This window comes from Erythrolamprus reginae, chromosome 1 (genome assembly GCF_031021105.1).
Source record: "Erythrolamprus reginae isolate rEryReg1 chromosome 1, rEryReg1.hap1, whole genome shotgun sequence".
NCBI lineage: Eukaryota > Metazoa > Chordata > Lepidosauria > Squamata > Dipsadidae > Erythrolamprus > Erythrolamprus reginae.
The window spans coordinates 148,964,777-148,985,081 of NC_091950.1; the positions used below are offsets into that span (position 1 = coordinate 148,964,777).

A 20,305-nucleotide genomic window follows, 5' to 3' on the forward strand; every position below is an offset into this window, starting at 1 on the left:
CCGCCCCTCTCCGTAGACTTGGGGCGGCTAACTACAATGATAAAAACAACATGTAACAATCCAATACTAAAACAACTAAAAAAACCCTTATTATAAAACCAAACATACACGCAAACATACCATGCATAAATTGTAAGGCCTAGGGGGACGGAATATCTGAGTTCCCCCATGCCTGACGGCAGAGGTGGGTTATAAGGAGTTTACGAAAGGCGAGGAGGGTGGGGGCAATTCTAATCTCTGGGGGGAGCTGGTTCCAGAGGGCTGGGGCCGCCACAGAGAAGGCTCTTCCCCTGGGTCCCGCCAAACGACATTGTTTTAAAAAAAATTCCGTATATTTACGTTCTTAAAAAGGGCTTGTAGGTCATTCGAGTGGTCTTGTTTTGGTTTTAAATTTTCCTTTCTGAGCTAGACGATTTTTGGCAGAATAACAGTATTTACCTCGATAAACAGATTTGTAACAAGGCTGCAATGAGGAAATAACATTGGGTCCAGGTTACTTAGATTCTGAACTGGTCATGGACACATACAGTAAACAAAACAATGAAGGATGAAGGAACATCATTTAAAAATGTTCCATGTCAAACATTTTTTTAAAAAAGATACAAAATCTGTTAGCAACCGTTGATAAAAAATGGTTACGTTTTGGATATTATCTTCAGCTACACCAAGACAATGTCCTTTATACCAGGGATCTCCTTTAAGACTTGTGGACTTCAACTCCCAAAATTCCTCAGCCAGCAAACTGCTGGGTTAAAGAAAGCAGGAAATAATTACAGAACATTCCATCTTTATTTCACCTCTTAAGCAGGAAGAGGGAGATTGTGATCCCCTTATACAGAGCGCTGGTGAGACCACATTTGGAGTACTGTGTTCAGTTCTGGAGACCTCACCTACAAAAAGATATTGACCAAAGACAGGCTACAAGAATGGTGGAAGGTCTTAAGCATAAAACCTATCAGGAAAGACTTAATGAACTCAATCTGTATAAGAGGGAGATTGTGATCCCCTTATACAGAGCGCTGGTGAGACCACATTTGGAGTACTGTGTTCAGTTCTGGAGACCTCACCTACAAAAAGATATTGTCCAAAGACAGGCTACAAGAATGGTGGAAGGTCTTAAGCATAAAACCTATGAGGAAAGACTTAATGAACTCAATCTGTATAGTCTGGAGTACAGAAGGAAAAGGGGGGACATAATAATAATAACATGATCGAAACATTTAAATATGTCAAAGGGTTAAATAAGGTCCAGGAGAGAAGTGTTTTTAATAGGAAAGTGAATACAAGAACAAGGGGACACAATCTGAAGTTAGTTGGGGGAAAGATCAAAGGCAACGTGAGAAAATATTATTTTACTGAAAGAGTAGTAGATCCTTGGAACAAACTTCCAGCAGACGTGGTTGGTAAATCCACAGTAACTGAATTTAAACATGCCTGGGATAAACATATATCCATTGTAAGATAAAATACAGGAAATAGTATAAGGGCAGACTAGATGGACCATGAGGTCTTTTTCTGCCATCAGTCTTCTATATTTCTAAGAGTATCTACATAAATGTTAATTTATGCTTGTAACCCTTCAGATTTGTTGGAGTAAAACTCTCCGGATCCACAGCTATCATGGACAATTCTGGCTGGGAATCAGTGTTTGGGAAGGGTGATATGTCCGCTTGCCTAGGGGGAATTTCCAATGAATTTTATAGTGTGCAATGCATGTTGCATTAAGACTCAACTTCAGGCAGTTGACAATTCTGGAAGTTGAAGCCCACAAGTCTTAAAGTTGCCAAGGTTGGAGACCCCTGCTTTATACCACACCAATGCTCAACCAAAGGAAGTAACTTTTGGAAATTAAAACAAGTGGACATACACAAATAGCTGAGATAGGATGTAACCAATATATCAGACATCAGCATTGTATGGCCCATGAGCCACATCCAATCCACAGTCTGTTGCAATCCAATAGCAGACTGCTTTGATTGAGTGGGAGGGGGGAGATGTGGCCGGCAGAGGGTGGCAGAGGGTGGGACGTCAGTGTTGGCCATCAGTGGTGATGGCCTCCCACCACAGTTCTAGTTTTTCATATGGCCCCTTGGGGAAATTAATTGCCTACCCCTGCAATATATGCTACTTGAAAAACTATTGCCTTGTATTTCATCTGCAAGCTTGAGCTTCTTCCTTGGTTCACCATCTATCAAATGGATGTTCTGGCATTAATGACTTCTATGAGAAGGTTAAGGGAATCTGGAAATTAATTTAGAAGGAAGTATCAAATGGAGGGCACCCGGGCTCTGGCCTAGCCCTACTTGATTGGTTCCATCTCTATTCAAGGTCCCCAAACGAGCTGACAAAATCATGTCTTAAGGGCCTTTTGGAAAAGCAACAAGGTGAGGGGGAATTCTATTCCTGGGGCGATGATGTTCCATAAAGAAGGGGCCACCACCAAGAAGGCTCTTTTTCAGGGATGCTTAGAAACATAGATTGATGGCAGAAAAAGACCTCATGGTCCATCTAGTCTGCCCTTATACTATTTTCTGTATTTTATCTTAGGATGGATATATGTTTTTCCAAGGCATGTTTAAATTCAGTCACTGTGGATTTACCAACCACGTCTGCTGGACGTTTGTTCCAAGCATTTACTACTCTTTCAGTAAAATAATATTTTCTCACATTGCTTCTGATCTTTCCCCCAACTAACCTCAGATTGTGTCCCCTTGTTCTCGTGTTCACTTTCCTATTAAAAACCCTTCCCTCCTGGACCTTATTTAACCCTTTAACATATTTAAATGTTTTGATCAGGTCCCCCCTTTCCCTTCTGTCCTCCAGACTATACAGATTTACTGCTAACATGGACCGATTTATTAAAAAACGAAAGTTAGATGAAGCTGACGTTATTGAGCAATCGCCTGATGTTTTTTAGATTTAAAAAAAAAATGGGGGCTCGCCTTGAAGGGACATAAACAGTACCAGAATACAGTACAGGTTCCGCCGGAAATCTAACAACACCAAAGGGTTCCCCTGAAGAAAAAAGGTTGAAAAACACTGTCCTACACCATGCATTATGGTAGAAATGCACTAGTGGCAAATGCTTTGGGAAGAGCCAGACCTGGTTAGTTCTTGAATGGGAGACCACCTAGTTGCTTTTAAGATTGTAGGCTAGAATGGAAAGTAAAAACAAACCAAAGAAAAGATAATAATGGCAAATCACTTCTGTACAATTGCCAAGAAAGCTATGTGGATGTGTCCATGATGTCACAAAAGACGCTTTACTTTTATGTAATAATACTTGAAAAATTCAAGTCTATTAGACCAGTGATTTTCAAGCTTTTTTGAGCGGCGGCACATTTTTTACATTTACAAAACCATGGGGCACATTGAGTGGGGGGGGGCTAAAAAAAGATTGGACAAAAATTCTCTTCCTCCCTTTCTCTCTATTTCTCCCTCTTTCTCTCCCTGCCTCTTTTTCTCTCTCCATCTCTCTTTCTCTCTTCCTTCTTTCCTCTTTTTTGCTCTCTTTCTCTCTCCCTCCCTACCTCCCTCTAGGTCTTTCCCTCTCCCACCTTCTTTCTCTCTCTCTTGCTTGCTTGCTTTCTCTCTCTTGCCCTCTCTTGCTTTCTTTCTCGTTCTCTTTCTCTCTCTTGCTTGCTTTCTCTTGCTTGCTTTCTTGTTTTCTTTCTCTCTTGCTTGCTTTCTCTTTCTCTCTCTTTCTTTCTCTCTCTCTTGTTTTCTTTCTCTGAGCTTCGCGGCACACCTGACCATGTCTCGCGGCACACTGGTTGAAAAACACTGTATTAGACTACACAATTTCCACCTACAGCTGGTGTTAAGAATGTTTATATTTTGGGCAAAATGGTAATTTTTTAATGTTTTGGACCGACATTTAAGCAAGCTATTTGCTATCCGTTTAAACAAAAAAAACCTAAAAATAGCTCTCATTAACACAATAGTAACATGTTCTGCTAGATTTCAGCCTAGAGATAATTGGAGTGCACCATGAACAGGGTCATATGAACATCAAACTTCATTTCCCTCAGAAATCCAAGTCCTAATTTGAACATGACGATAGGCCAACAATGACTACCGGATAATATGCATTTACTTTGCAGGAAATGATCTAGGAGGGACCACATCCTACATAGAAAAGTTAATGTATTGTGCTAGAAACTAGATTAATGGCATTTATCTGCCCAGGAAGGAATATTTAGAAATAAAGAGATCACTTTGTTGACTAGAAGGCAAGATTAAAGAAAGGTGATTATATCTATGTTTGCATCTTAGTTGACCATGGGTTGGTCTGCTAGGCAGACCGGTTGAAAGAAAGAAGTGGCCTTTGAAGGAAGCAAATATGGATATCCTTTTGATAAGACCTATAGCTTAAAACTATGGTCCAGGTAACAGGAGTTTCCTCACAGTTTTTGCATGATTTCTCATTAAGATCAGTATGGTCAGAAAACAGTTTTATTACCAGTTCCATGTGAACTTAACAAGGCTATGGCTATACATGGCCTGCTGTCTAGAAAGGCTTAGGATGCTATTACCCAAGACAAAAAACCCCAATTCTCCTCTACCTCTGTATAGTTTAATGGGCAGCCAACAACACTGGACAGTGATTTGGGAAGGCTGGATCTGTATTTGGAAGTGGAAAAGGAGAACATATTGGGAAACAGTGCCAAGTCCAGGGACCAAGTCCCTAAGTGAGTGCAATCTCTAAATCGGTCATTCCCCAGGGGTAAGGCCGGACCCTTTCATTATCACACCAGGGCCTGCCAAGTGGTTACAAATATTTTCCCTGGCAAAAGACGCATTCCCATTTTTTAATATATTTTTAACTGATTAGGGCAGGCTTTGAAATTACAGCCTGGGCTGTGGCGGTGCGACTGTCAGATCTGCCCACATTCCCGTGGGCAACCTCAGCACATGTTCCATTGAGGAGGGGCCTGCTTAATAAATCACTCTGTGGCCAGGGGAGTGCCGGGGGGGGGGGAGGAAGGGAAGCAGGGGGCCCGAGTACTGGTTCGTGGCTCAGAAGGGTGGGACCCAAGACCCAGGATGGGTAGCATCCCTGCCAAGCCAGAGGGAGTGAACTGGAGGGATTGTGGGACCGTCGAGGCTTTGAAACAACAAGAGGCACTCAGCCTAAAGATTTCCTATTACTACTCTGGGACAATAAAGTGCCCTAGAACCCTGGAGAAGACTCTTCTTCCTCCTCGTGTTCCAGTGCTTCACTTTAACTAAATTCTGCTGAAATAACCCACCACCTTTTTTTTTGCCCATGAAATAAGAAAAATCTTGAGCTATGTAGAGAAACTGCAGTTCTTGTTGGATCTGAATTATACTATTTTATCTCTGGCTATAGATGTAGGTTGAGGGAAGATAATAGTAATAGTAATAGTAATAATAATAATAATGTTTCTATAACAATAATAATAATAATAACAACAACAACAACGACTCTGGCATAAACCAGTGAAAGTGGTCCCAGTGGTACTTGGCATGCTGGGCGCAGTGCCAAAGGATCTCAGAGGACATTTGAAAACCATCGGAATTGACAAAATCTCCATCTGTCAATTGCAAAAGGCCACTTTACTGGGATCGGCAAATATTATTCGCCGCTACATCACGCAGTCTTAGGTGCTTGGAAAGCGCCCGACTGGTGATGAAATATGAAATCCAGCATAGTGATCTCGTTTGCTGTGTTGTATTGAAATAATAATAATAATAATAATAATAATAATAATAATAATAATAATAATAATAGATTTGTATGCCACCCCTCTCCGAGGACTCGGAGCGGCTCACAACAAGTAAAACACATCACACACAAATCCAATGTTAAAACAGTTTTAAAAACCCCTATTAAAAAACAGTCATACCACCCAAACACACCATACATAAAGTCAAGACAGCTAAGGATATATCAATTCCTCCATGCCTAGCGACATAGATGAGTTTTCAAAGGTTTGCGAAAGGCAAGGAGGGTGGGGGCAGTCCTAATTTCCGGGGGGACCGGGGCCACCACAGAGAAGGCTCTTCCCCTGGGTTCGGCATTGTTTTGTTGACGGTACCCGGAGAAGGCCAACTCTGTGGGACCTAATCGGTCGCTGGTATTCATGCGGCAGCCGGCGATCCCGGAGGTATTCTGGTCTGATGCCATGTACCTCTGCTCCTTCATAGGGCTGTAAGTTCCCATCCCTGTGCTTGATGAAGAGATCAGCAAGCAAAGACATTAATTTTATGAGGACAGCCTTCATATACGCCCCCCTCCCCGTGAAATGGAAAGACAGGCAAACACAGCAGGATCTCTTACCATGTTTATGCCCATTCCATGAATCAACTTCCTGGAGTGGGCCCTGGGTTGAAGCAAATGATGGTAGAACTCTGTATTGCAGACTCCAGGACCTCAATCTCTCTTGGATGACAAAGCAGTGGGACGCTTTGATATTTAATCATCCCATCTATGTATTTACATCTTAGATGCCAGGGATAACTTATGCTAGTAGAATGGGATGGGATGGAATAAGGATGGAATTATAATAGAATAGAATAGAGTAAAATAGAATAGAATAGAACAGAACAGAATTCTTTTATTGGCTAAGTGTGATTGGACACAAAAAAAATTGTATTTGGTACATATGCTCTCAATGTACATAAAAGAAAAGATACATTGCTCAAGAATCATGAAGTGCAACAATTAATGATTGTCACAAGGTACTAATGAGCAATCAGGAAACAATGAATATTAATATAAATTGTAAGGATACAAGCAACAAGTTACAGGCATACAGTCACAAGTGGGAGGAGATGGGTGATAGGAACGAAGAGAAGACTAATAATAATAATAGTAATGCAGCCTTGCAAAAAGGTTAAAGAAAGTTGGAAGTGCTTGGCAGGATCTGTTGCCCGAAAACGAAAAGGTGTACGAAAGAGGAGAACCAGTAAACTTGGTTAAGACTTGGTAAAGTTTGAAAAGAACAAACGTGATCCCTCAGGGCAGGGGTGGGCAAAGTTGGCTCTTCTATGACATGTGGACTTCAACTCCCAGAATTCCTGAGCTAGCATGACTGGCTCAGGAATTCTGGGAGTTGAAGTCCACAAGTCATAGAAGAGCCGACTTTACCTACACCTGCCTCAGGGGAATGGAGCCGATCTGGCTTTTACTCCGCGCTATCCTTATCGCAAGTGATCAGGAGGGGAAAGGCTCGTCCCAGCTGCTTTCTGCCCGATCCCGAATCTTAAGAGATTTGCCCAACAACAGGAAAAGTAGGTCTCAGCTTCCAGGTCATCCCAGGGACTCTCCCAAAGAGGAAAGCCCCAGGAGGGTCAAGCGATGGGCTGGGGTGGGGGTGGGTGGGGATTGAGGGGGTCATAAGCGGGGCAGCCAATGGGGCAAACAGGAAGAAGGCAGCCAGCGGAAGTGGTGTCTCTGTGTGTGTGAGAGAGAGAGAGACAGGCCCAGCGTGGCCAAATGCTGCACACAGTGTTTTCTTTTCTCCCCCATAGCCCCAAAGTTTGGAGAGTAAATGTCAGGCACATAAAGGCCAGCTCTGTGGAACGGGGGACTGCAGGGTTGCTGTCCCTGTGTAACTGCCGCATAATGCATAATCAAGGCAGTCTTTCCTCACTGAGGCACCCACCTAACAACTGACGGTCTATGCTCTACTCGGAGACCACAGCGGCCCTGCCCCGCTGCTCAATAACCTTTTCTTTCCTCTCCGGCCTGCTGTTTCCCTCAGTTTGGGCTACAATCCTTTCTCACAGGCCTCCGTTAGGAAGAAACAGGGGTGTGTGTGTGGAGAACCAACATTGTGAAGGCCCCTTGTGGGATCTTCCCCACCCTCAGATTCCCTCCCCTCCCGCAGTGCCCTTTTTAGACGGCTTACAAGAGAGGTGGAAGCCTTCTTCGTTCTTCTGGAGCGGAGCCAAAGGAAAAGTGATGGAGTTACAGGAGAAAGGAGACCAAGGAAAGGGGAAGAGGCCTGTAGTTTGGACCAAGGCCCAAAGCCTAAGATGAATGGGTTAAGCTCCTTCTTCTGCCACATTATTCCTGTGCAACTTCAGCTGAGCATCGAACAGGCAGAAAGGTTGTTGAATTTTAACTCCGATCAGCCTTCACAATCCTAAACTTAACTCTAAATTCACATGTGTATTTAACAAATTCAATACCTCCTACAAATCAGAAGATAATTGGTGCAGCTGGATGACAAAATTAGAAAGTTCTACAACAAAGAAAAATGATCTACGTAGCAATCAAATACACTGCTCACAAAAAATAAATAAAGGGAACACTCAAATGACACATCCTAGATCTGAATGAATGAAATATTCTCACTGAAAACTTTGTTCTGTACGAAATGACGAAATTAGAAAGAAAGGTATAAGGAGTGTGTGATGATAACCGAAATCAAATAGACGGGATTTAAGAATGTATAATTTGATTACACAAGATGTACTACTCAAAAACTATTTTATTATAACAAAAGAGAAAGTATATGATTTTTTGCATTATATGATGTGGAAGGGAAAAAAATTACTCTGAATGAATGAAATATTCTCATTGAATACTTTGTTCTGTACAACGTAGAATGAGCACAACAGCATGTGAAATTGATTGTCGATCAGTGTTGCTTCCTAAGTGGACAATTTGATTTCACAGAAGTTTGATTTACTTGGAGTTATATTGTGTTGTATAAGTGTTCCCTTTTGAGCAGTGTCCAAAATATGACACTTTGAACCTCATAGGAGAACTCTGGATTGATTTGTTCTATGATCCATTTGTTTGTTTTCCTGGCTCTCAGGAGTCTTCCCCAATAGCAGAGGTCAAAAGTGTCAAAGAAAGATAGAAAATTCCTTCTGTCCTGCTTTTCAAAGTCCAACTTCCATCGATTATAACGAAGAAAATCACAATCCGCATTATACTGATTATTCTAAGAATAGGTATGTCACACATTTGATTACCTGTTCAAAGGACTTCATCAGTACATTACCAAGTGCTAGTCTCCAGCATATTATTTTGACTGCTGGGTCCTTACTGTTGGTGGTTGATTTTAAAAGAATCCATTTCATTACTTTCAATATTACTTCTAAGACTGGTTGTTGTACCTGTTGTCCTTAGTTTTGTTGTTATATTTTAGGTTAAACCCTTTTTTTTACACTGCGCAGCTTAATTTGAACTTGTAGATCATTTGCATTTTCAGCTAATAGACTATTGACATCAGTATAACACAAGCTACGGTGTTTTTCCTTCCACTTTAAGAAACACTCTAATCCAGTGTTTCCCAACCTTGGCAACTTGAAGATATTTGGACTTCAACTCCCAGAATTCCCCAGCCAGCTGGGAGTTGAAGTCCAAATACCTTCAAGTTGCCATGGTTGGGAAACACTGCTCTAATCCAATCTCCCTCAATATATATTCAGTCTATAGCTTGAATAACTAAGAACAGAGTATACATACCGGGAGATACGTCCGTTTGCAATGTTCCATTCAGACTGTGGTTTCCTGCCCTGTGCATAGGTCTTACATGAGGACAGCTACATGTTCTGTAACTCCCATTTTCCTTGGGACATTCCACAGCTTGACAGGGTAAACACAACCAAAGTAATGTTGACTACAATGAAGGGCCTATTGATTTCCCTTTGGTATCATTGGCTTGCTGAATTATTTTGTTTGTCTCGGAAATAATGCCTCGTGTTCCTCAGCCTTTTCTCTCTGAATATCTGGCACTTCACTTTCGGTATAAGGGCTCTATTCTGCATCGGATGATCCTAAGCAATATTTTGCTAGCAGGTGAGATTAAGGATATTTACTTACTTACTTACTTACTTATTTACTTATTTACTTACTTACTTACTTACTTACTTACTTACTTACTTACTTACTTACTTACTTACTTATTTATTTAGTCAAACAATTATAGGGTGATAATTTGTACAAATTAAACATTAGATAAGTAATGATAAAAAGTAACAAAAGAAGACAATAGGACAGGGACGGTAGGCACAGTGGTGCGCTTATGCACGCCCCTTACAGACCTCTTAGAAAGGAGGAGAGGTCAATTATAGATAGTCTAAGGCAGTGTTTCCCAACCTTGGCATCTTGAAGAGATCTGGACTTCAACTCCCAGAATTCCCCAGCCAGAGAATGCTGGTTGGGGAATTCTGGGAGTTGAAGTCCAGATCTCTTCAAGTTGCCAAGGTTGGGAAACACTGGTCTAAGGTTTAAGGTTTTGGGGTTAGGAGTAGAAACCACAGAGTCAGGTAGTGCATTCCAGGCGTTGATTACTCTGTTGCTGAAGTCGTATTTTTTGCAGTCAAGTTTGGAGCGGTTGACATGTAGTTTAAATCGATTTCGTGCTCGTGTGTTGTTGCGGTTGAAGGTGAAGTAGTTGTTAACAGGTAGGACAGTTTGGTATATGATTTTATGAACTATAATTAAGTCGGAACGGAGATGATGGAGTTGTAAGTTGTCTAAACCAAGGATTTCAAGTCCGGTGGAGTAAGGTATTTTGTTGTGAGAAGAGGAGTGAAGGACTCTTCTTGTGAAATATTTCTGGACTCTCTCAATTATGTTGATGTCAGATATGCAATGTGGGTTCCATACAGGTGAGCTGTATTCTAGGATTGGTCTGACAAATGTTTTGTAAGCTCTTGTTAGCAGTTCAAAATGACCAGAGAAGAAGCTGCGAAGGATTAGGTTAACAACTCTTAAAGCCTTTTTGGCAATGTTGTTGCAGTGGGCTCTAGGACTTAGGTCATTGGATATGAGTACTCCAAGGCCTTTGACAGATTGAGAGTTATCAATAAGTTCAATTCCTCCAAGTTTATATTTAGTATTCTGATTCTTTTTACCAATGTGTAAGACAGAGCATTTAGTGGTAGAGATTTGAAGTTGACAGGTTTTAGACCATTCTGCTACATGGTCAAGGTTCATATTGTTCAAACTCTTTGCACCTTTTCTTAAGTCTTCTTTCTTTGGCTTTGGGATGTCGACTGCCCATCCAGTCTGTTGGCCATTGTGATTTCTCCAGATTTTCTGGTAGATGGGAAGTGGAGAAAAATTGTTGGGGTTTTTTTTTGTTTGTTTTAAAAATCCAGCGTTAAGGCTTTCAGAAGCCTTGCTAGTTGTGCCACGTTTAAATATGCCATTTAATTTTTGGTACTTGGTGGGCAATTTTATCATGGAACCTTCTATGCCTTTTGGTCATATCCCCAGTATCCCAATTCTTTAATTATTGCCTGGTAATCCATCTCAGCTATAAAGAAGGGTGTAAAAAGCTTATCTCCTATCAGGGATTTACAACATACCATAATTTCACTTGTCCTTTACTTTGATCCCGCTTTTTATTAGATGTACTTCACAAGAGAGAAAAAACACCTTTTCTTTCACTATTTTTTCTTAAGGGGCAAAAGTCATAATTTGAGGCTTAAAATAGAATGACTGGAACAGTTCATATACATCTGGATGAACGAAATTCAGATTCAGATGAAATTAGATTTTTTGCTTTCAACACAAAACAATATGCACGTATCAGCATCTGGGTATCTCACCATTAATGCTTTATTTTTGAAAGCAGATGAGTTAGTTCATTTTATCTTATTTATTTTATTTCCATGCTGTGTGTGTACCTTGTTTCTCACTTGCCTTCCCTATCATTTCTACTTGATGTTCTGTTGTCTGTTCGAGAACAAAAACACATTTATTGCACACAAACAGCTAAATTTAACTATATCCATGTATCAGTAGGGAGATTCCTACCTCTAACTCTATTAAGCATCTACATGTTTATGTAGGAAATATGTAACTAAGTAATTGGACTGGTAAAAATTACGTCAATTTTTATCAGTTAAACTTTGTTGCACCAAGCCAGATGGCGCAGTGGTTAGAGTGCTAGCTGTAGTTGAGCAGTTCAAATCTCACCATCGGCTCAAGGTTGACTCAGCTTTCCATTCCATAAAATGAGGACCCAGGTTGTTGGGGGCAATAGGCTGACTCTTTGTAAACCACTTAGAGAGGGCTGTAAAGCACTATGAAGTGGTATACAAGTCTAAATGCTATTGCTATTGAAGTGAAGTAGTAAATTAATTGGGTTCTAACTCTGAGAAGCTAACAATTCTTCTTTTGACTCTTCTTTTAGAACCAGATTTAGGGACACAGTCTTATGATTTCTCAGTTCCTACTGAAAATCACATTGACCTGATCTGCCCTCCCACCTCTATAACAAATGGAAGCAAATCTTAATTGTAGAACATCCCTGTTGTGCACAGAATACCTGTATTTCCACTTCCGTTTTTAGCAGCTCATGTCCTTACAGACCCAATCATAAAAGCAAAACAAAAAAACCCCCACAATCCTGTACAGCTTATGGTTCAGCACAATCTGCTTGGAACCCATACTGCATCTTGGAAATATCTAAAGATACTTCACCAGAAGAACCCTTCACTCCTCCATTCGAAACAGAATACCCTACGAAACTAGACTTACAATCCTGGGTCTAGAAAGCTTAGAACTAAGACGCCTTAAACAAGATCTAAGCATTGCCCACAAGATCATATGCTACAACATCCTGCCTGTCAACGACTACTTCAGCTTCAACCACAACAACACAAGAGCACACAACAGATTCAAACTCAATATTAACTACTCCAAACTTGACTGTAAAAAATACGACTTTAATAATCGAGTTGTCGAAGCGTGGAACTCATTACCGGACTCCGTAGTGTCAACCCCTAACCCCCAACACTTTACCCTTAGACTATCCACGGTTGACCTCTCCAGATTCCTAAGAGGTCAGTAAGGGGCGTGCATAAGCGCACTAGAGTGCCTCCCGTCCCCTGTCCTATTGTCTCTCCTATATCTCCTATATCCTTTCTTCTACTCCTATCTCCTTTCTTCTATTCTTTCATTGATATATTTTATTCCTATATCTTCTCTTTTATTTTTCATTGATACATTTTACTACAAGTATATCCTCTGTAACCTTCATTGTGTTTTGGATAAAATAAATAAAACAAATAAAATGAATAAAATATTTGTATTTGTATTTATTAGATTTGTATGCCGCCCCTCTCCGAAGACTCGGGGCGGCTAACAACAATATAAAAAGACAATGTAAACAAATTAATATTAAAACAGTCTAAAAACCCCAATTTAAAGAACCACTCATACATACAAGCATACCATGTATAAATTCTATAAGCCTAGGGGGAAGGGAAATTTCAATTCCCCATGGCTGATGACAGAGGTGGGTTTTAAGGAGCTTGCGAAAGGCAAGGAGGGTGGGGGCAACTCTAATATCTGGGGGGAGCTGGTTCCAGAGGGTCGGGGCCGCGACAGAGAAGGCTCTTCTCCTGGGTCCTGCCAAACGACATTGCTTAGTCGACGGGACCCGGAGCAGGCCAACTCTGTGGGACCTAACCGGTCGCTGGGATTCGTGCGGCAGAAGGCAGTCCCGGAGATAAATAAATAAATAAATATAATAAATTAATAAATAAATAAAATAAATACTGTAAAATAAATACTGTAAAATAAATACTGTAAAATAAATACTGTAAAATAAATAAAATAAATAAAATAAATAAAATAAATAAAATAAATAAAATAAATAAAATAAATAAAATAAATAATAAAACAATGCAGATTCCTACATTCCTATGGAAATACGCCCATGCTAATGCAGCTAGGCTACTGTGAATTACTGGAGAGAGGCCCAAAGTACGCTACTTGTTACAAACCGATAGCAGGGCAGAGGATTGTAGTCTTGGTCTTCCCCCTTAAAGAAAGAGCCATTCATGCACAGTACTATGCCATGCAGAGCCTACAAAGCCATTAAAAATGGAGGGGAGTGGCATACACACGGTGGGGAAGACAGAGAGTGGGTTATTCCGTGCTGGATAAGGAGAGAAAGCAAAAGGTAAATGAGTGCCTGGTGAGGACGCAGTGGAAAGAAAATACACTGCGGAGCAATTGGTGGAATCTGTCTCGTTTGAGCTAGGAGAGACACCTTTGATCCTGCTACCCACCATGAGTCACTTTGGAAACCACACAGTGTTAACAGGAGCCAAAGGCAGCTCCCAGTAGCATAGAGAAAAGAGCACCGTAGCAACTCTCTCATACTTCTCCAGGAACATTACAGGAAAGACAGTATGAGCAATTCCAACCCTTAGGAAATCCCATCCACTATATTGACAGTTGCCAGAGAATGAAAAGAATGATTATTGATCCCTGTTTCCAAAGGTAGGGTTGTGCGGTATCATACCGACTGTGCCGGCTATGCCCACCATAATTACATGCCCTCATCACCTCAAGGCTCGACTACTGTAATGCTCTCTGCATGGAGCTACCTTTGAAAAATGTTTGGAAACTTCAGATCGTGCAGAATGCAGCTGCGAGAGCAATCGTGGGCTTTCCCAAAAATGCCCATGTAACACCAACACTCCGCAATCTGCATTGGTTGCCGATCACTTTCCGGTCACAATTCAAAGTGTTGGTTATGACCTATAAAGCCCTTCATGGCATCGGACCAGATTATCTCAGGGACCGCCTTCTGCTGCACAAATCCCAGCGACCAGTTAGGTCCCACAGAGTGGGCCTTCTCCGAGTCCCGTCAACTAAACAATGTCGTTTGGCGGGGCCCAGGTGAAGAGCCTTCTCTGTGGCGGCCCCGGCCTTCTGGAACCAACTCCCCCCGGAGATTAGAATTGCTCCCACCCTCCTTGCCTTTCATAAGCTCCTTAAAACCCACCTCTTCCGTCAGGCATGGGGGAACTGAGATATTCTTTCCCCCTAGGCCTTTACAATTTATGCATGGTATGTTTGTTTGAATGTATGTTTGGTTTTACAATAAGGGTTTTTTAGTTGTTTTAGTATTGGATTTACATGCTGTTTTTTATTACTGTTGTTAGCTGCCCCGAGTCTACGGAGAGGGGCGGCATACAAATCCAATAAATAAATAAATAAATAAATAAATAAATACATACATACATACATACATACATACATACATACATACATACATACATACATACATACATACATAAATGTGGCTTTAATCTCATTTGTTTTCCTAGTACCTCAACCTAGGATTTTCCTCAGGGCATTTCAGAAGACATTTCAGTCTCCTTTATATAGGATGCAAGGATTGGGAACCAATATCAGAGGTCAAAAACACCTTATAGAGCAGTGAGGCGAATCTTTTTTTCCTTGAGCGCTGAAAGATTATGTGTATATGCTATCATGCCCATAATTCAATGCTTGGGGAGGGTGAAAACAGCTTCCCCCACTCCCCTCTGGAGGCCGGAAACTGCCCGTTTCCCTACTTCTGGTGGGCCCAATAGGCTCCTGTTTCGCCCTCCCCAGGCTCCAAATGCTTCCCTGGAGCCAGGGAGGGTAAAACCACCTCTTCCATCCCTACAGAGGCTCTCTGGAAGCCAAAAACACCCTCCCAGAGCCTTTGGGTGAGCCAAAAAACAGCTGGCTGGCACACGCGTGTGCGCTGAAGCTGAGCCAGGACAACGGGTAGCATGCCAGCAGATATGGCTCCGTGTGCCACCTGTGGCACCCCTGCCATAGATTCGCCATTACTGTTATTGAGTATGTGTGTCAAGAGCCATTATGGTGTCACAAAATCCCAGAAAAGGGATCTTCCCTGTATCAAAGTGAACTCAGCACTTCCCATTTATTTTGATCTGTGGATAATAATAATAATAATAATAATAATAATAATAATTATTATTATTATTATTATTATTATTATTATTATTATTATTAATTAGATTTGTATGCTGCCCCCTCTCTGAAGACTCGGAGTGGCTCACAACTATAACAACAATATAACAAATCTAATACATTTAAAAGACATCTAAAAACCCATGCAACACATACCATACATAAATAATATAAACCCAAGGGCTCAATTTCCCCATGCCTGACGACATAGGTGGGTCTTTAGTAACTTACAAAAGGCAAGGAGGGTGGGGGCGGTTCTAATCTCCGGGGGGAGTTGATTCCAGAGGGCTGGGGCCGCCACAGAGAAGGCTCTTCCCCTGGGGCCCGCCAAACGACATTGTTTAGTCGACGGGACCCGGAGAAGGCCAACTCTGTGGGACCTAATTGGTCACTGGGATTTGTGGCAGAAGACGGTTCCGAAAGTATTCTGGTCCGATGCCATGTAGGGCTTTACAGGTAACTGGTCTGGTACATATTTTACTACATAGAGAAGAGCATTTGAAGGAAAAGCTGCTCAAATTTCCCTGCTCCAAAAGACACCACAAAATGTGGCCTTCGAAATACATGATTTGATTTTTCTTAATGAGCTGCAAAAATTAATCAATGGAACAAGGCTATAATTTGGCACAAGCGGGGTCACACAACACTGCTATCACGTATTTCTTGCAATTTCTCCTTCATTGCCCAAGTCCAGAAAAATCCTGTTTGCAAGGAACACTGGAGTAACGTTATACATCATGTGTTCTTCTCAGCCGCACAGCGTGAGCTTTGACTAGTGGTACAGAAATCTAAGAAGCCGACAGCAAGCCAGAAGCCACAAGGATGGGCCAGGCAACAGCCGGTACACTTTTTGTCAGGGTTAAGCAAGACAAAGCAGACTGAAAATGCAGAGGATTGTAGCAAAACCAACCCAGATTATAAGCTTATGAAGGAATCTAGATGCATTGGGAAATAAAGTGGGCACAGTTGCTGTTGTACATACTCCTGGTCAGTTGGAGGATGATGAAGATATTGAGGACTCAGATTCAGATAGTGTTTATGAATTAGTGGGGGGGGGGGGCGGGGTTACAGATAGTAGAACAGGTGGGAGGCCAGCCACAGGATGGGGCTATGAGTTCAGGAACTAGTGAGGGAGAATCAGATGTTCACTGGATTAACCCTAAATTCAGAAGGGCCCAAAAACGTAGAGAACAGGTGTCTGGAAGAAGATATTAAGGAGAGGAATGGGTTAAACACTGTAGTGATGTATTTGGCACATCAGGGGGTCAAAGAAAACATAAGAATACATATAGATCCAATTAATGTAATTAAAAAACCTAAAAGTTCTAATATAATTAAAAACATTCATTACCATTCACTCCGTGAAACACAGTAAAACACTCATTGGTCAGGGGGGAAGATCTAATGACCCCAGGCCTGGCGGCATAGATAAGTCTTTAAACTTTTTCGGAAAGCAAGGAGGGTGGGGGCAGTGCGAATCTCCAGGGGGAGCTGATTCCAGAGGGCTGGGGCCCCCACAGAGAAGGCTCTTCCCCTAGGTCCCGCCAACTGACATTGTCTGATTGATGGGACCCTGAGGAGGCCAACTCTGTGGGACCTGACCAGACACTGGGATTTGTGCGGCAGAAGGTGGTCTCGGAGGTAATCTGGTCCGATGCCATGTAGGGCTTTGTAGGTCATGACCAACACTTTGAATTGTGTCCAGAAACTAATGGGCAACCAATGCAGTCTTCAAAATGATGGTGAAAAATGGATATGCCTTGGAAGGCCCATAACCACTAGCGTGGCTGCATTTTGAACGATCTGAAGTTTCCGAACACTCTTCAAAGGTAGCCCCATGTACAGAGCATTGTAGTAGTATTATGCAGGTAATATCTGTCCATCGGCCTGATCTCTTGCATTTTGATCTATTATTTTGATAAAGAGAAAATTGTAAATCAAGAGTTGCACAACTGTCTCATTCACTGATTTGAGAGGCAGGTCTCTGTGCCACTTCCCCATTTAATTTAGGCTCCCAGACACCTGCTGCTGCACACACACACCCTAATCTGGATTCTGTTAGCTAATATGGCCTTTCGGTTTTGTTGCAGGCAGCATAACATTTCCTAAGCTAAACCTACATAACAGGTGATATTAAAAAGTCTGAATGAAAGTGTAAATTGAGCAGATCTGTGTGATGCCAACAAAAGTTTTCAAGTAACCACATGAAAAAGAAGCTGATTTCCCTGTTGGTGCCCTGGAAAAAAAAAATCTGAGAAGCACAAATGCTTCAAATTGTTTCCTGTGGGAGGGAGCATCTTAAAGAAACACTTCTGACTTTATATTCTCCTGCAAAAAGAAGAAGTGTGGGTTTTTTTCTTCTGCACAAAAGTCAGGATTACTGTATTTTGATATAGAGGCAACAGTGGGTTTTGATTTATAATTACTGTTTCAACTCACTATCCTTTTTAAAATAAAGTTTTATTAGTTTTTATAGTTTTACAGTTTTCATGGGCTTCTCTAAGTATGCCCATATTACTCCAACACTCCGCAGTCTGCATTGGTTGCCGATCAGTTTCCGGTCACAATTCAAAGTGTTGGTTATGACCTATAAAGCCCTTCATGGCACCGGACCAGAATATCTCCGTGACCGCCTTCTGCCCACGAATCCCAGCGACCGGTTAGGTCCCACAGAGTTGGCCTTCTCCGGGCCCCGTCGACTAAACAATGTTGTCTGGCGGGACCCAGGGGAAGAGCCTTCTCTGTGGTGGCTCCGACCCTCTGGAACCAGCTCCCCCCTGAGATTAGGATTGCCCCCACCCTCCTTGCCTTTCGTAAATTCCTCAAAACCCACCTCTGCCATCAGGCATGGGGGAATTGAAACATCTCCCCCTTGCCCATGTTGTTTTGATGTATGATTGATTGAGTGCTTGTTTTTTATATATATTGGGGTTGCTTTTATGAATTTTTTAACCTAAAACTGTAATTAGATTGGTAAATATTAGATTTGTCACTATGTACTGTTTTTGCCATTGTTGTGAGCCGCCCCGAGTCTGCGGAGAAGTGCGGCATATAAATCCAATAAATCTAATCTTTATTAGTTTTTATAGTAATAATAAAACATTCACACAACACATAACAATGTTCTCAATACTCAAAGTGGCCACCACCAAACAGCATTCATACCCCTCCACCAAGATGGGCGCATATTTTCTATGTACCATTTTAATTTAAGAGCAATATATCTATTTACATATTATAAAGTAATTCTAATTTATTCTTTGTGCCTTGGTCTCGAATTCTACTAATCACATATCCTCTTACCTTGTCCCATCAGTTCCCGCAGATTAGTTTGGTTAAATTCAAAAAATTTCAACTCACTATCCTAAGTCAGCAAAAGATGCTCTTAGAAGATTTTTTTTCAGTATTGCTTATACTCAATACATTTTGTAATGAAAATAAGCCCACCAAGAAACGCTGATATCACAAAAGGGGCATTTTATCTTAGGATAGATATGTTTATCCCGGGCATGTTTAAATTCAGTTACTGTGGATTTACCAACCATGTCTGCTGGAAGTTTGTTCCAAGCATCTACTCCTCTTTCAGTAAAATAATATTTTCTCACGTTGCTTCTGATCTTTCCCCCAACTAACTTCAGATTGTGTCCCCTTGTTCTTGTGTTCACTTTCCTACTAAAAACACTTCCCTCCTGAACCTTATTTAACCCTTTAACATATTTAAATGTTTCGATCATGTCATTCAATTTCTTTTCCCCAAAAAGACAAAGTGAACTTTATGAAACTTTTTTTTTAAAAAGTAATTGTAATAAAACCCTGGTGGCATCAATTAAGCCTAGTCTTCATCAAACTGGCTGATATTTGCTCCCAAAGAGAAGGCAGCTAGCGCCCCCTGGTGGGAACCACCACAATTAATACAATTATCAAGACACCCTTGATCAGGAGGCCCATATCAAGCCACCATATGGTATTTAGAAAATGTTGCTCTTTTTATGACAGGCACCATTTAAAAGACACCTTGATAAATCACGTCAAATGAAATGGGAACTCTGGAAGTATTCAGATGTGTGGGGAAAAGTGAACCTGTATGTGCTTTCAGGAAATAATTGTCCGAAATATCCAAAATGTTCTCCTAATTTCAAATGTTAAACGAGAAATGATCATACAAATAAAATTACGGATCTCCCAAAGCCTCTGACAGCTGTGACACAGATCTTTCATGGATAGACATGGCTGTAGGAGGCAAGGGAAAAAGGAAAATGAAGAGGAAGAGGAGGGGGAGGCAGAGAAAAAGAAGAAAGAAGAAAAAGACAGAAAGAGGAAAAGAGAAAAACAAAGGAGAAGAGGAGGAGGAGGAGGAGGAGGAGAAGAAGAATCCTTATTTCATCCTAAATTTGAGGAGGAGGAGGAGAAGAAGAAGAAGAAGGAGAAGAAGGAGAAGAAGGAGAAGAAGGAGAAGAAGGAGAAGAAGGAGAAGAAGGAGAAGAAGGAGAAGAAGGAGAAGAAGAAGAATCCTTGTTTCATCCTAAATTGGAGGAGGAGGAGGAGGAGAAGAGGAAGAAGAAGAATCCTTGTTTCATCCTAAATTGG

At 41.4% G+C, this 20,305-nt stretch overlaps 1 protein-coding gene and 1 long non-coding RNA gene across 3 annotated transcripts in view; one reads left to right on the plus strand and one right to left on the minus strand.

Moving 5' to 3' along the window:
- The window catches only part of NHEJ1 (non-homologous end joining factor 1), a 131,287-nt gene that overhangs the window by 13,414 nt on the left and 97,568 nt on the right, over positions 1–20,305 (minus strand). The gene's annotated exons all lie outside the window — the stretch shown is intronic.
- LOC139154694 (uncharacterized) overlaps positions 9,695–20,305 on the plus strand; it is a 25,646-nt gene continuing 15,035 nt past the window's right edge. The window contains exon 1 of the long non-coding RNA XR_011556960.1: positions 9,695–9,781. This is a non-coding gene — a long non-coding RNA (uncharacterized lncRNA). The remainder of the gene's footprint in view (positions 9,782–20,305) is intronic.